This window comes from Scylla paramamosain, unplaced genomic scaffold (assembly GCF_035594125.1).
Source record: "Scylla paramamosain isolate STU-SP2022 unplaced genomic scaffold, ASM3559412v1 Contig44, whole genome shotgun sequence".
In the NCBI taxonomy this organism is placed as follows: Eukaryota; Metazoa; Arthropoda; class Malacostraca; order Decapoda; family Portunidae; genus Scylla; species Scylla paramamosain.
The window spans coordinates 362,832-380,000 of record NW_026973709.1 but is presented as its reverse complement, the minus strand read 5'-3'; the positions used below and the strand labels follow the sequence as shown (position 1 = coordinate 380,000).

The window sequence follows — 17,169 nt, the reverse complement described above, 5'->3', positions numbered from 1 at the left end:
TGGAAGTAGTGAAAAAAAGAAAAGAAAATTTGATCTTTTCTCGTGAGTTCGCCTCCGGAAGGAAGATTAATAAAAAGAAAAAAGATCAGACTGGATTGTAGCAGTTGACCTCAGTAGACTGTGACAGAAATACTAATGGCTGTGCACTTCTATATTTACGGCAAATGTTTGTGTGAATACAGGTTGTGTCTGTCACTTCGGCTTCCTCACGCGCTGATAAAATTGAAAGTCTTACCGTGATTGTGAAATACTCTACTTTTTACACCTATCTTCTTTTGATGTGCATATAATACTTTTGCTAACATTTTATATAACTTTTCGAGGTAAAGAAAACTTGTCGTTTGCTTTCGTTAAGAAGTATTTACCTTTATCCTAATATGTTATAACCTAACATATTCCAGCGAAAGTTTTATTTGTCTTGTACAAAGTTTGCATTTTCTTGTCCCTGATGAATTTATGAATGAGATGGATGAGGCAGCTGGAGGGTCGGTGATACAGGCAGTGGTTCAAGCAGGGAGTCAGTCTTGAGTGCCGGCAGCAGCAAATACTAGCCAGGCTGACGAGCCTCGTGTCGGCGAGACGTTTGTACACACTGTTTCTGATCATTAGTTTGCTTGCTCTGCACACAATTTCATTGCACTATGCAAGGTCTGCGTGAAAAATATTCAACAATTCAGGTGGGGTGTAAGACCGAGCAATATTCTGAAGCAAGATTAATGATGTGTAAAGGACGTGTTGTCAAAATGTTAATAATACACTGCATGCAGGAGTGTTTTCTAACTTTACGCTAATTTTTCTTGTGAGTATTACACCAAGGAGTAAGTGAGCCTTTTTTTTTCTTTTTTAGATGAGTGAAGCTACCTTTCCAAAATTTACACTCTGAAGAGTTAATTTTTTTTTTTAACAAAATATTTATCTCTGAACATAAAATGATTTATCGAGTTTTTAATTTAGGAAAATTTTATATATTTCATTTACTCTGCAAGCTTAATAGGTTGCCATTCAGTAAAGAGTAAGCAATACGTTTTCCTTGACTATGAAAGCCCCGTAAAGCCTGTGTTATTTATAACCAGCTTATGCATCATTACGTTCACTGAGCATCACATGTATTCATTTCTATGACCTCTAAACGTGTGCCGCGTGTCAAGTGCTTTCTGCGATTTCTCCACGACCCAAAAGACTCTTCTTATCGATAGATGCTGATAAGAATTTTGATGTCCTATAAGTAGACTGCCCCTCCGGATCCATTTTTTGGTAATTTCGTTCGCTTCATATTTTTACTCACTCAAATTTGCTACAAGAATTTTTATTTTCCATATTGACACACCTAACTGGCTTGACTTTGACTGCCTGCCGTGGCTGCATCTGGCTGTCTCGGTAACCAGCAGATGAGGGAGTATTTTCAACTCGGGCAGTGAAATTTAATCGCCTTTAATTTCCTGCCTCAAAGGAAAAGGAGGTCATTTCTGTTAATAGTGCTCGTGAAACTGATGCATCCCCTGAAATTATGTATCAACTTTATCACAAACCCAGGTACACACAAACACACACACACACACACACACACACACACACACACATTTAGTAGATGATATTTACTTAAGTTCTGATGCATAAATGTCTCTGATGAAAATGCAGTTCACATCTCGCCTACGTAGTGTACTTTATTGCTCTCTCTCTCTCTCTCTCTCTCTCTCTCTCTCTCTCTCTCTCTCTCTCTCTCTCTCTCTCTCTCTCTCTCTCTCTCTCTTTAGCGTCACTTCTAAAGTACATTGCACATCTAAAGTCCATTACGCAAGTCATGCCACTAACCCTGCTCATGTCACTGACAATATATATATATATATATATATATATATATATATATATATATATATATATATATATATATATATATATATATATATATATATATATATATATATATATATATATATATATATATATATATATATATATATATATATATATATATATATATATATATATATATATATATATATATGTATATATTTATATCTTTCTCCACTCCGGGTTCCATCGCTGTGACTTTATAATAAGTTGGTTTGCATTTTTAAATCATAATCAATATTTGGTGTCATTTGGCATGGAGGCAGTGTGGCCGGCTGACAATTAGGCTACACTTTTACACTGTGACTCGTTTGTGACAGTATGTACACAAATATTTGACTTAAAAAGAGAGTCAAATTTTATGAAGCTGTGGTATCATTTAAAGTATGTTGGTTTTTAATATGTGGCGAGCAATAAACAATTTAATGTCCTCCACACTGCTGGCATAATAGAAAACCTGATCCATATATCATGAATCTGTTGCGCTAAACTAACATCAAATCGTCCAATATGTGGCGAGTAATAAAATGTTTAATATCTAGCAAAGTCAAAAAGATTACCATGTGCCGCTTCATGACGAGACTCCCTTAGTGTTCCCTCGGTGCACCGCGCGTATTATTAATGTGCTACACTTCATCACTTTAACTCATTCATATGGGACTCATTAAAGATTATCATATCATTCCCATTATTTCACAGTGTCGATTTATAACAATACAGAGTCTCGCGCAGTGTTGCTGGCTCCTCCCCTGCCTGTCCAACGCTCAACCTGCAACACGCTTCATTCCGGTAAAACTCTACGGACATCGACATGCAGATTTCATTTACTTTTTACACATTTTCTACCTGAGTATTCTTTAGGGAAGGAAGGAAAATGAAAGGGAAGGAGCAAACAAACTTATCAATGTTAAAAAAAAAACACTGTATGTCATTCAATCCTCAATGGGAATTCAGTCTGGAAGTGACGATACCAACACGAGGAGCGGCTGTTACAAGTTGTCTGTGCTGAGTGTAATGTGTTAACTCTACTGAAACTGCTGACGGAGAGACGGGTGGCGGAGTGAAACTTGCAACACCGGCCCAGCGGGAGAAGTGTATTAGACGAGGTGGAGTAATGAAGGTAACTGTTGCAATGGCGCCGAACTTTGTTGTTTCTGATGATAATGGTAATGGTGGTGGTGGTGGTGGTGGTGGTGGCGGCGGTGGTGGTGGTGGTGGAGGTGGAGGTGGTGGTGGTGGTGGTGGTGGTAGTGTCATTGACATTTCGACACGAAAAAACAACATTTAATCTCTTATTAAAAACTTCCTTTTACTGGAATCTTTCCCCGCGGTTACAAGAGTAGCGGAAAAAAAAAACGCCACATAAATACTGGTATTGTACACTTGTTCGGGGATTATTATGTGACCTTTCACCTTTATTATGAATAAAATCGTATTGCTGAATTTTTTTTCCCGTGACGGCAAGGCTTGGTGGATGCTGCTTTGTAATAACGTCTGGCTCTCTCTGGGAAATGATCAGGTAACACACCAACCAACATATGTTTGTCCTTTGATCATAACACACACACACACACACACACTCTGTCTCTCTCTCTCTCTCTCTCTCTCTCTCTCTCTCTCTCTCTCTCTCTCTCTCTCTCTCTCTCTCTCTCTCTCTCTCTTCTTCCTCCTCCTTCTCCTTGTTTTCCACCACCACCACCACCACCTCCTCCTCCTCCTCCTCCTCCTCCTCCTCCTTCATCTTCCACACTCGTCGCAGCCTCTCAACATGTCAACTTCTATAACACTTTCGTCTTGAATCTACTTAACTGTCTCTTAACGGAATACTCTGGACTACATATTCTTCTTTTTTCTCTCTATCCTCCTTCACCTCCACCTCCTCTTCTTTACTCTCATCCTCCTTGTCCTCATTTTCCTCCCTCTTCTGCGTCCTCTTCTGATTTGAAAAAGAAGTTCACACCCAATATAATTTCACAGATGCTTGTTACGTAGGCTGAGTGGTGCCAGCGGTGTCATTGTTTCAGCGTGTCTTCATTACTAAGGGGTGATCCATTAACCGTCATTCAGTCTTATTGCTAAGTTTCTGCCATGAGTACCACGCGTTATGAGCCTTGATTTTGTGCCGCCCTTCCTTCCTCCACGTCAAAGAATGGTTAAGGAATAAGAATACCTGTCAATTACAGAAGCAGTGTATTTTGGGAGACGTAACAATACTTGTCGCTCTAAACAAGTCTCGGTCACATAATCATACAAGTAAAGTATTGATCTGAGTAAGAATAGCATGTCTTTTGCTGTGATGTTAGTGCAAATAGGATGGTGATCTCAGACGGAATATTTCAAAGCAAGATTAAGTTGAATGAAGGCATGATGTATATATGAAGGTATAGAGTATATGCGAAAGTAAATTCAATAGAGGGTAGGAAGGAATACGTGCTGTTACTTCTCACCAATTAGTTCTGTGAAAAAAGGCCAGGAGTGGAAACACCAAATGAAGGGAGAAGACTACTGCGAGATAGATGGAATAGTCAGTTAAAATAGGGGAAGCTAATGAAACAGAAAGCTTTTCACTCAACCCCATTTAAAAGTTGTGTTGATGAAACTCGTCCGGACACAAAAAATAGAGCGAGGCGTACTCTAATCAAGGTGAGCGAGGGAGAGATGAAATGAAGGAGTCAGTTTGGAACGTGTAACTCCATTGACGGTGATTCTGCGCCAGCTGATAGGAGAAAAATCCAATTAAGAGTCTTGGTCAAACAGAGAACGTCCACTATTAAGAAAGGAAGAGAAGTGAATGTTAGTCAAAGGAAATCATTGTCTGGAAGGTTACGTCTGGCCTAGAGGTGGAGGAGTTCAGCTGTATAAGGCAACGAAGGCCGCAGCTTTTTTCTTGTTCTGATTGTTTATTCAAATGTTGTGCAGCACGGGTTTTTCAATGCCACTGTAACACTGATCATTCACTGCAGATGTTACAGATAGTTAGAAAGGAATGTACAGCCTAAACTCTCTCTCTCTCTCTCTCTCTCTCTCTCTCTCTCTCTCTCTCTCTCTCTCTCTCTCTCTCTCTCTCTCTCTCTCTCTCTCTCTCTCCTCTCCCTAGATATGACCTTCAGCAAACAATTAAATCAATCAATCAATGCCACCACCGATTCACAAAGCACACCAATTTTTCCACCATGATTGCAAACTCCATTAGCAAACACACACACACACACACACACACACACACACACACACACACACACACACACACACACACACAGACACACACACACACACACACACACACCACTGCTCACCATCTTCTGTACTTCTGGCGACATGAAGGTGAAAAGTGCGAAGGGATGGTGGCGGTGTGTGGGCGTATGAAGGACAGTGGAGCGGTGCAGGTGTTTCTGTAAAGGATAGGGAGAAGGAGGAGGAGGAGGAGGAACAAAGGTAGTTAGGTGTATTTCCTGCTCCCGCTGCTTCATTTCAAGCTTGGCCACAACACAGGAACACACAATCTAAGGCAAAGTTGCAGCATCACACGGAATCGCGAATGAAGCGCCGGAATAACAGAGGTGCGCTAAAGACAACAAAAGAGAACATGATTACGTTCAGCCGCGGCCCGGAAATGCTAATCACGGAGGAAGGAAGAGGGCGAAGACGAGCATCACAATAGTGAGCACGCAACCAATGGGATGCAGAGTGAGAGGAGCGAGGCGCGCGTGCTGGGGAACGCAACGCCTCTGGGGATTAATACTAATAGTAATGCATTGCGGGGAGATTACTGATGGGAATGCCGCTGCGTTAATCTCACCTCACAACGCTGCTTGTAGTGGTGACTCTCGCTCCGCCAGCAGCGGGGACTGGCAGCTGCGGTGGTGGTGGTAATGGTGGTGACTGAAAGCAGTGGTTTGTGGTGGTAGCAGTGGTGTTGACTACAGTGATGATGGCAGTATGTGAATATAACACTAGTATAAATACAGAAAAAAAGAATAAGCAGCAGCAGACTCGTTGTCCCTAGACAGGCTTTTCGTTATAAATCACACTGTCTAATCTAAAGAGAGCGATGTATGTCAGTAAAAGCGAATATTTCTCACCTTTCCCTGATGAACCTCACCTGCTCGTTTGGCTTCCTTCTCTAGCCTTGCTCACTGTCCCTAACACATTCTCATTTCTCTTTCTTTCCCTCCTTGACAAAAACTTATCACTCTCTCGTATGCGAACGCCTACCACTCATTTTTCATCACCTCCATCTCTCCCCCTCCAGAACTTTTTTTCGTCAGAAAAGCACAGTTCTTCGTTTTTTTTACCCATTCACTCACTCTCTGCTGGAGGAAATGTTAATCTCTTTCATTTCTTTTGCTCCCTCACACACTTTTCTTTATCCTTTACTTTGAAGTTGTGTTTGCAGTAGTATTTCATCACTTTATCTACTTGTGACGTTTCTTCTTTTCCCTTATTGACGTCTGTAGTTTCCGTCTTCCAGAGTCACAATATATATTGTTTTCTTAAAGCTGAATTTCTCCCTCATATTTCTACGACACAATTTCCAACTTTTCTTATCTCGGCCATTCCTAATTAAAGAGAGTGAAACATTTCTCTCTGCTCACTGCCCCGCCAGCCTCCTGTGCCGCGCCTCCTGTACCTTGTGTTCCCAAAGATCACGCTGAGCTGCAGTCGTAGCCAAATCTCGTCACGTTTAGCAAATTAGATATGAATTTTTCGGAAGTCTGTATGTTGTCTGGCGCACTGTGCTTTTCTGGCAGCCTCATTTCATTAAATTATACTTCTGTTCGGAAACTCCCGGGCTTGTTGCCTTTGGTTCTCTCCTGCAGTTCTTCTTTAAGAATTCTGTTTGACTTTTGTTTACTTCGCTATTTTTTTTGTTTTACTTTATTTTACTATTGTTTTAGTGTGTGTGTGTGTGTGTGTGTGTGTGTGTGTGTGTGTGTGTGTGTGTGTGTGTGTGTGTGTGTGTGTGGGCAATGGTCACGGTGGTCTTGACTATTTCCCCTAAAGATTCCCGAGTCGTGCTTGTTAGGTATCCTTGTCACGTGGAATACATCCAAGGCGGTGGCGCTTGCTACGTGATGCTGCTGCTCTTGTTGTTGTTTTGTTGTTGTTGTTGCTGTTGTTGTTACTGTTGTTGTTGCTGCTGCTGTTGTTCATGTTGTTGATGATGATGTTGGTGGTGCTACTACTGTTATCGTTGTTTTTGTTGCTATTTCTGCTATTGCTGGTGCTACTTCATCAAATATCCCTGATTTTGCCTGATCTTTCCATTTTCTTTAGTAATCTCTTTTGACTGATAATAATTCAAACCAATGGCTTTCAGTTGACTTTCTTTTCATACAACGGAGTAGATTTTTCATCATGTTTTTTTTATTTATTTATTTATTTATTTTTTTTTTTGTGCGTTATTCTTACGTACCTTTTCTGAGACGCTCTGTTCATCGTTATCTAGTTTCCCGTCTTGCTGGAGGCGGACGGTAGAAGAGGCTATCAGTATGCATAAGTCTACATAAGATGAGGTCTTTGGAAGAACGGAGAGGCGGGGATTATTGTGGAAGTCAGCCCGGACAAGTGAAGTCTACAAAGAGTGCACAGCTATATCTCTTATTTTCTCTGTAATTCCCTTGCTGCGCTAACATTAAGTCCATCACACAGTGCTTTAATTAATTTCCTCCCTTGCCCCTGGCGTGATAAGCCGCTCTTCATTCTCTTTATGGGGTCCATTCGTCCCTCTAGGTCAGTGGTTCTCAAACTGGGTGCCGCGGCACCCTGGGGTGCCACGGACAGCGCCTAGGGGTGCCACAAGATTGCCATGAATTTTGTCTTGGCTAGATCGTTTCAAGGTACATTTGTAAAACAGTTTGTAGCAGTCTGCCTATAATTAAATGTCGGTGTAGGAAGTTACTTGCTCTAATATTTTACTAAAATATAGGTAGATATTTCCTTTTGCACACTTGTACTACTACAACTACTACTACTACTACTGATAGCATAATAATAATAATAATAATAATAATAATAATAATAATAATAATAATAATAATAATGTCAATAGAATGTAATAGTACTCCTTGCGTAACCCAATTTTCTTTGTTTATACTCGTCGGTCGTCCAGTACGTGATCGGTACTTGTCCGATTTTTGTCAGTGAGGCACTATACATCGAGCTGTACGGGTGTATTCCTTACTGCTTCTGATAATCTGCAGCTGTATTTAACTTAAACTCACAATGGATAAGTTTGTCATTAAGAAGAGAAAACATGGAGATAGTGGTGAGGGTGAAGAAGGAAACGAAAGTAGAAGTACGAGTGAAAAGGATTTGTCCATTTCAACAGCAAACAAATCAACTTCCAAAAAAAGCAGGAAAAATCGCTCCTATTTCGATAATTATCTAGATTTGGGATTCTTTTGGTGTGGCGATGAGGTTAATCCTACACCACTGTGTGTTATTTGTGGTGATAAATTAGCTAATGAGGCGATGGTACCCAGCAAATTAAAGAGGCATTTATCTTTGAAACATGGTCATCTTGCCAACAAGCCTCGATCCTACTTTGAAGGACTTTTAAATGAACAAAAACAACAGAGGGTGATGCTTTCTAAAACAGTCAAAGTTTCTGATAAAGCACAAGAGGCCAGCTACTTAGTTGCAGAGTTAGTCGCTAAAAGCATGAAACCTCATACAATAGCAGAGACACTAATTCTTCCGGCTTGTAGTGCCATTGTAAAAACAATGTTTGGAAGTGAAGCAGAAAAACAAGTGAAAAAAATTCCCGTCTCGGATAGTACCATCAGCAGACGGATTCATGATATGTCAGCAGACATAGAGGAAACTGTATGTGCCTCTGTAAAGGAAAGTGAAATGTTTGCACTTCAGGTAGATGAGTCCACAGATATTGGAGGTAAGGCTCAACTATCGGCATTCATTCGGTACATTCATAATGTTAAAATAGTGGACCAGTTTTTCTGTTGTAAGGAACTTGAGGAAACAACAACAGGCGTTTGAGTACGGATAATAATTTTAAATCATTAATTAAAGTAATTCAAACAGGTACAATTTTATATCAGAAGTTAATTCATGTGAGGAGGGGTGATGGTGAAAAAGGGGTGCCACAGAAAGGATTATATAAATTCAGGGTGCCATCACTGAAAAAAGATTGAGAACCACTGCTCTAGGTGATGGCATGACGGTGATGATGACCGGGGCGATAACAGACGCGGGTGACACAAAAAGGTCTGAGGACTAATGACCAGTGATAAGAAGTGGCCCTATATACTCTTCACATATCGTCAGTGTGAGTGGACTACAGCGTTTTTCTCCTGTAAAGCGCGTAACATGTATCTGCCTAAATGTTGTATACAGCGCCATGATTGTGTTCGTAATTATATTTTTGTCTAATCTTTTTTGCTTCTGTTCCTGTCTAGTTCTCGCCTTTATTATAGCTCCTTTATCTCCAAACAGGTACATTTCTGCAGGGGAAGAGGTGCTCCCTTAAATAAGCACTAGTGTTCGAAATCTAACCTCGATAGATTGCGTACACACCGACACGAGATCTTATTACTAAACCTAATAAGGAAAATGGACACAATATATTTTTCATCGTACAGAAATTTAACTTAACGAATCTTACGAGCTTACGGAGAAACATTCATTTTTTACTTTGAACTCAAGCCGTCCTAAATGTAACAGTGGTTGTGAAGAGAACGCTGAAGGAGGGGAATAGCCGACATCAGAGGGTCAGTTGGTGAGGCGGTAAATAATTTTGTTTAGTGGAGGCATAAATATCTCACTGACTGACAGAGAGAGAGAGAGAGAGAGAGAGAGAGAGAGAGAGAGAGAGAGAGAGAGAGAGAGAGAGAGAGAGAGAGAGAGAGAGAGAGAGAGAGATATTATGTCAAAAAGTTCCCCCACACGGACACAAACTGACCACTCGTCCATAAATTGAGACGGGGCACAGCCAGGGCGGGACAGCGGGACGCGGCGGTCACTGGCGGAGTCGCTGCTTCCAGACTTGACTTGGACCGGAGAATAACAGGAGCAGATCTCACTGTGGCGGCTTGTGACTCGAGACTTCCTTCATTACCTAGACTTGCCAGATTGCTAAAGCGGCTCCAGACTTCTCGCATGCACAGTAATATGCAAGGAAACTCGGTGATTGAAAGCACCAGGGCAATATAAGATAAATATTCCGTGAGAAACATATTACGTATCTTTCTGTAATGCTCAATTGTTCATACGTCTTTATAAGTGGCTGTACTTTATACACCATTAATTATATCAAACAGCGGCAGTAAATGAGAACACGATGATCTGTATTCCACTGAGAGTGTTCGGACTATTCAAGCACTGCGAAAGGTTATGAAGGTAGTAATGCGTGGCCAAAGGCTGCCACTGTGAGCCTTAGCTTGTATATTACGATGCACAACATTACCTATCAGAGGACTGTTGCCCTGGGCAGTGGATCAGACTTAATAATTTTCATATTTTCAGGAAGAAATATCAAAGTTCTAGTTGAAAATAATGAGGAAACGCAACTGTGCTTTAAATAAACAAAAGGATGTACATTTTCACAAAGGCAAAGAAATTCGTGGTAGCACAGCAATGTAACAGTGGCAAATCATAGTTCAAGTTATAATAAGCCTGACGCGACTGATAGAGCTGAGGGGGCGACACTCGCTGAGGGAAGGGCGAGGGTGCTGCACAAAGACTAGAAACCACTACAAGGGTTAGATACTGCGTTACTGCATGACTTCCTGGGCGTCCCCGTGCGCCACAAAGTTCAGTATTAGCAATATAAACTGTCACGTGCGCGGTGGTCAGCATTTGCAGTGAGGAAAGCGTAAGGAAGTAAAGGAATGAGTGAAAATGACAGGCAGTAATGAAGAAAGTGGATACGGCACTGGCGGTGGAGGAAAGGGAGATGGTGGAGGGCACGATTAAGTATGTGGAAGGGGAATCTCTCTCTCTCTCTCTCTCTCTCTCTCTCTCTCTCTCTCTCTCTCTCTCTCTCTCTCTCTCTCTCTCTCTCTCTCTCTCTCTGTACCGCTGGCAGCACGTGGGGAAGGCAGCAGTAAATAAAGGATCGGCTTGATGATATTTCTCAATGAGGTACTCTTGTACTTTTTTTTGTCTGTGTGGTGCGGGCGTGGCGTGCACCTGGCCCAGGCAACACTGGCGTGCGTGCTCCATGTAGGGTTCGATGATTACTGACTGACGTGACTTACAGCCCAGAAAGGGACAGTTTGCGTGGAGCCTTTGAATGTGTGGCAGTATTCTAGCGCACATCACCTGAGGGACTGCCTAATGGTATACCTCTATCAATAATATCAGTTAAAAGGATACAACATGTTTACAATGAACAGAGACAGGAAAGGAGGAGGTGTGTGTATATATGTTTCTAGTATACACAAGTCTTGTATTATAAAGGAGTGTTGTTTAATGGAACAGTTCTTAGAGTGTGTATGTGTGGAAGTGAGTAGAGGTAAGAACACCAATTTGTTTGCATCTGTTTATAGGCCACCAAAGGGGAATTTGCAGGATTTTTTCAATGCATTAAAGAAAATTTTTGATATTGCAGCGACAAAAAGATACAGTGAAACTTATTTTCTCGGAGACTGGAATTTAGATCTACTAAAAACAAATGAACCTGGAGTGCGAGAATTTATGAATTTGATGTATTCACATGGTTGTTTTCCATTGACAACAAAACCTACAAGAGTAACTGATAATTGCACTTCACTAATAGACCATATTTGGACCTCTCATTTTGGAAACAACATAAATAATTACATAATTTATACTGATGTATCAGATCATTTTGCAGTTTATTCACAGTTTAAGAATATATTAAAAAATGCTGATGTATTCGTAGAAAAAAGAATTTTTTCAGACAGGAATATAAGTTTATTTACTGAACAAGTAGCAAATGAAAACTGGTTCGAAATATCAAATACAAATGATGCAAACGATGCATTTGAGAAATTTTATGCGTTATATAGACATAAATTTTATTCTTGTTTTCCAGTAAAGAATGTTAAAGTCGTTGATAAACACAGCAGAAATCCTTACATTACAACTGCATTAAGAAATAGCATAAAGAAGAAACACAGACTCGAAAGACTTGCATCAAAATGGCCAATGACATATGGGCCAAGATATAAAAGCTATAGAAACCAGCTAGTAACCTTGCTGCGTGTTGCAAAAAACAAATACTATCAGGATAAACTTAAGAACCAACAAGGAAACAGTAAATCGATATGGAACACATTAAATAGTCTATTGGGAAGAAATAACAATAAAAGTACAATTGAAATTAAATTGAAAAATAATAATGACTACACTGCTAATGTTTTTAATGATCACTTTCTGAAAAAGACAGAATCCTCACAACAACAAACAGCTACACCACAAAATTCCCACCGTCAGTTTCTCAACAATCCTGCAAACATTTCACTTTACTTGTGCCCTGTTACTAGAGAAGAAATAAATATGTATTTAAGCAATCTAAAAACAAACACTGCTCCAGGATATGATGAAATTCCACCTAGACTGCTAAAGATTACAGCACAGTACATTGATATACCTCTGACCCACATTATTAATCTCTGTTTTCAGCAAGGTTGTTTTCCCGACAAACTTAAAATAGCTAAAGTGATTCCAATATTTAAGTCGGGTGATGTTGACGATGAAAATAATTATAGACCAATATCTATATTACCATCTATTAGCAAGATATTTGAAAAAGCTATTGTTCAAAGATTAAGGAGGTTCCTGGAAGATTTTGATCTAATATCAAATAATCAGTTCGGTTTTCGTAATAACATGTCAACTGAAAAAGCCATAATGCAATTTACAAGTAAAATTTACAGTAATTTGGAAAGGAAACGTTATGTAGCAGGCATATTCTTAGACCTTTCGAAAGCCTTTGATACACTGAATCATGCAATTTTACTTGATAAGCTCTACAATAGTGGAGTAAGAGGAACACCATTAAAATTATTAGAAAGTTATCTAACTAATAGGAAACAATCAGTATACTGTAATAAAAAATCATCACAACTAAAAGTTATTCACACAGGAGTTCCTCAAGGGTCAATACTGGGCCCATTGCTCTTTTTGACATATATAAATGATATCTCTAATGCCTCTGAAAAATTTAATTATGTATTATTTGCTGATGATACAAATCTTCTTTTACATGATGATAACTTAAATAATTTGCATACTGCCTTGAATACTGAATTAGAGAAAATTAGTAAATGGGTATCTGCTAACAAATTAAAGGTAAATGTTACAAAAACAAATTATATATTATTTCAAAATCGATCTGTAGAACATAGAATGAGGACAGTTTATATGGAAGGATGTGAATTGAAAAGGGTTTCATGTACAAAATTTTTAGGGGTTTCAATTGATGAGAATTTAAACTGGAAAAACCATATACAATCACTCTGTTTGAAATTGTCAAAAATTTGTGGGGTATTGTACAAAATTCGTCGTAACCTAACAATTGATGCCTTGAAAAATCTATATTACTCACTATGTTATCCTCATTTTATATATTGTTTATCATTATGGGGTTGTACATGGCCTTCAGTTGTAAAAGAAATTATTGTAATGCAGAAAAAGATTTTAAGAACCATTACATTCAAAAGAAAACATGATTCCACACAGTTTTTGTTCACTGAATTGAAATTTGATTACCTATTGCAATACTTTTGTCTTTTATCTGTTTATAATGACTTAAATGAAATTAGGAGTACCAGGAAATTGTTTAGATATATTCATCATAGCCAAGGAACTAGAGGAAATAATATCAACTTGATTTGTCCACAACATAGAACAACATTGTATAAATTTTCAATACATTGCTTTGGACCTACGTGTTGGAACGCTTTACCTGATGATTTGAAGACTATAACTAATTTCAATATATTCAAAAGTAAACTTAAAAAACATTTTCATAAATTGCAAAGTCTATCAATTAATGCACAATAATGTCAAATGCAGTTCTTTTTTTATGGAAAGGTGTGATTATTAATGTCATGATTGTCTGTAGGATGTAAGTTTTTGTCTTAAATTGTTTGTAATATAATTATTAATCTTAATTTATTACCTATTGCTGTCATGGAAACATGTATTACTGTAATTAATCTATGTCATGTCTGCTTAAGAGCTTAGCTCAGCAGACTAATGCCTCAACAATACCTGTACATAACTGTTCATTGTATATACTGGTGATATGGCAATAAACTAAACTAAACTAAACTGTGTGTGTGTGTGTGTGTGTGTGTGTGTGTGTGTGTGTGTGTGTGTATGGAGCTGTTGTCGTGTTTCACTCAGCTTGTGCCATGGAAGACTGGTTCCCGCCGAAAGGAAGACAGGCAGATATATAAACGGAGGGAAAGACAAACAGACGCACAAACAGAAAACAAATAACGAAGAGACAAAGTAAGGACTTCCTCCTCCTCCTCCTCCTCCTCCTCCTTCTTCTCCTCCTCCTCCTCCTCCTCATCATCCTCCTCCTCATCCTCCTCCTCCTTTGCCTCTTCTTAATTTTCTCCTTTCTTCTTCAGCAGCTTTGTCCAAGTTCATACGAGATCACTACTCTATTTCACTCAAGCAAACGTTAGATGGGTTAGTGCGCGCATCTGATTTCTGAGTCCGTGATTTCCTTTCTTTTACGCTCCGTACCAGTTACCAGTTACCCCGGCACCGAGGACTGCTTGAGCTCAGTGGCACGAGGCTGGAGGCGGATTCAAATGGCCCCAAGCATGCTAAGCCGTCGTAAGAAGTACATATACGTAAACACAAGGACGCACGTATCACCAAGGAAGGCTGAGAGCACTGCAGACGTCTGAGGGAGCTAACGTCGTATGTATGTGATGCCTTGCTTATTCTGTTGACAGCGGAAGAAAAGAGAGAGAGAGAGAGAGAGAGAGAGAGAGAGAGAGAGAGAGAGAGAGAGAGAGAGAGAGAGAGAGAGAGAGAGAGAGAGAGAGAGAGAGAGAGAGAGAGAGAGAGAAGAGGTAAAGAAAGACAAGGAAGAGTATCTCATAAGCTTGGTGAGAGACTGAGAGACGGACAGGAGAGGTAAAGAAAACTAGAATCTTACAAACTTGGAGAGAGAGAGAGAGAGAGAGAGAGAGAGAGAGAGAGAGAGAGACTGCAGACTCCTGATGAATTATAAATGGTCTTAATGTCACTCTTGGTAAAGCGCCTCTATTTATGTGATTGGATCAGAGCACTACTTACTTTCCATGAAAAATAAAAAATAGATAAATAAGATTCTCGATAAGTCAGTGACGTTTTTATAGAGCTACTAGTAACAACTCATAAGTAAAAATAATCCTCCGACATGAAGAATCAAGAAAATCACACTCAACACATTAATCAAGAAAAGTACTGAAATAAAAAAAGTTTCTCAGAAAAATCTGTAAACCTTTTCATAGGTAACAACAGCAAATCATTAAAAAAATGTACTCTACGTAATTACATTCGTGCCGGTAAGTAACAGTAATAATCTTTTCCCAGGAACTGCTCAAGTCATATCTTGTCTCCCCACTGCTGAAAACACACCAGCGCGCAGACCGCTCACCAACACCATATATATATATATATATATATATATATATATATATATATATATATATATATATATATATATATATATATATATATATATATATATATATATATCACATAGCCAAGAGCATTACACATCACAGCCATGGGAAACACTCAAGAACTTGTACTTCCCTCCAGCAACACAACGCTAAAGATTATACTAAAAGTAACACTTCATTCACGCCTCAAGTACCAAACAAGGACATTCAGGTACAAAGGCTGGACTGACGTGTAAAACAGAAGACACGAACACCACTAAGTTAGTGCACATCGTAGCACAAGTGAACTAATTTGCAATGCAGAAATGTTTAATGCTAAACGTATTTGTTTCATATTGTAATTAAGACAACCTGCTAAGGTAAATTGAGTAGTCGGTTAGCGCGCGCGCGCGTGTGTGTGTGTGTGTGTGTGTGTGTGTGTGTGTGTGTGTGTGTGTGTGTGTGTGTGTGTGTGTGTGTGTACCTTCCCCACTTATTGCGGAAAACATAATATGGGTAGTGATATTGACAGAGGCGAAACAGCACATATTAGTACAATTTATATAAAATACCGATGTAACACACACACACACACACACACACACACACACACACACACACACACACACACACACACACACACGATTGGATGAGCCATTACGCTACCACGCCTCTACACGCTCCCTGTCGCCAGTTGGACCATAAAAACGAACGACACCCCCCTTTTCTCTCTCTCTCTCTCTCTCTCTCTCTCTCTCTCTCTCTCTCTCTCTCTCTCTCTCTCTCTCTCTCTCTCTCTCTCTCCACCCAGCCTCACTCCCTCCTGATGGTGGCCGCCTCTCCGTCAGGTGAATGGACCGAGAGTAATATACGAGGCAGGTGAGGCAGACACTCGCTGCTAACGTGTGCCTGCTGCGGCATACACTCACTTAGGCTTAGGATTCCGTTTTTTTTTTTTTTTCTGTTGCCAATTCGTGTCCTAAAGTTTAAGGTAACTGTCATCTCTACAATTTCATGTTTATTTAAGTGGAACAAGACACATTATTTTGGGCAATTAGTATTTTTTTTTAACATCTGAAATAAAGTTTCTGGTATTTGTAACACATTTTTTTTAACTGCAGTAAGGGATTTTTTAAGCACTAAATGTCATTCTCTGCAAGTTTTCTGCTATATTGTCATGTTCTGTATGATGTGTTTTTCACACGTGTTCTCTTTTCCCACACCTGGCGTCATAAAGATGAGTGAGCGTGACGCCCGTGTCACGACAGCTTTCATCGGGCTGGATTTACTGGTGGTGACAGGTAACATTTCCAGGCTAATGTCTAACTTCCGCCCGTCTATGCATGGCACATCTTATCTATCAGAGTACAATATATTACACTAGTTCCCATCACATGCTGGCGTGCGCCACTCCCCTGCGCCTTTTTATTATTCGTTATCGAATTCATTAATAATCATTAATCATCACACCTGTTGTATTATTGAATGGCTCAGCGCAACATTCCACCTGTGCTATATTGTATTGAATAAATCCCTATCGTGCTCCGCAATGCGTCATTGCCGCACGCCTTTTTATCGTGGGTTGTTTAATCTATTAACGTAACAACGCCCGTTGTATTACTTTATCGATTAGCCAAGAATTACGCCTGTTATGTTACGGCGGCGCGGTGCTGTCCTCGCCACAGCTGTGCCACGTGTGTGTGTGTGTGTGTGTGTGTGT

At 39.7% G+C, this 17,169-nt stretch overlaps 2 long non-coding RNA genes across 4 annotated transcripts in view; one reads left to right on the top strand and one right to left on the bottom strand.

The window, feature by feature from the left end:
• LOC135098090 (uncharacterized) overlaps positions 1-17,169 on the top strand; it is a 113,279-nt gene that overhangs the window by 9,311 nt on the left and 86,799 nt on the right. The window lies entirely within an intron of this gene.
• Positions 1-17,169, bottom strand: part of LOC135098089 (uncharacterized) — a 92,428-nt gene that overhangs the window by 65,358 nt on the left and 9,901 nt on the right. Inside the window, exon 2 of one of the 3 annotated variants that reach the window (XR_010266538.1) lies at positions 5,651-5,733. The exons of the other annotated variants lie outside the window; for them this stretch is intronic. This is a non-coding gene — a long non-coding RNA (uncharacterized LOC135098089). The remainder of the gene's footprint in view (positions 1-5,650; positions 5,734-17,169) is intronic. 3 annotated transcript variants of the gene reach the window in all.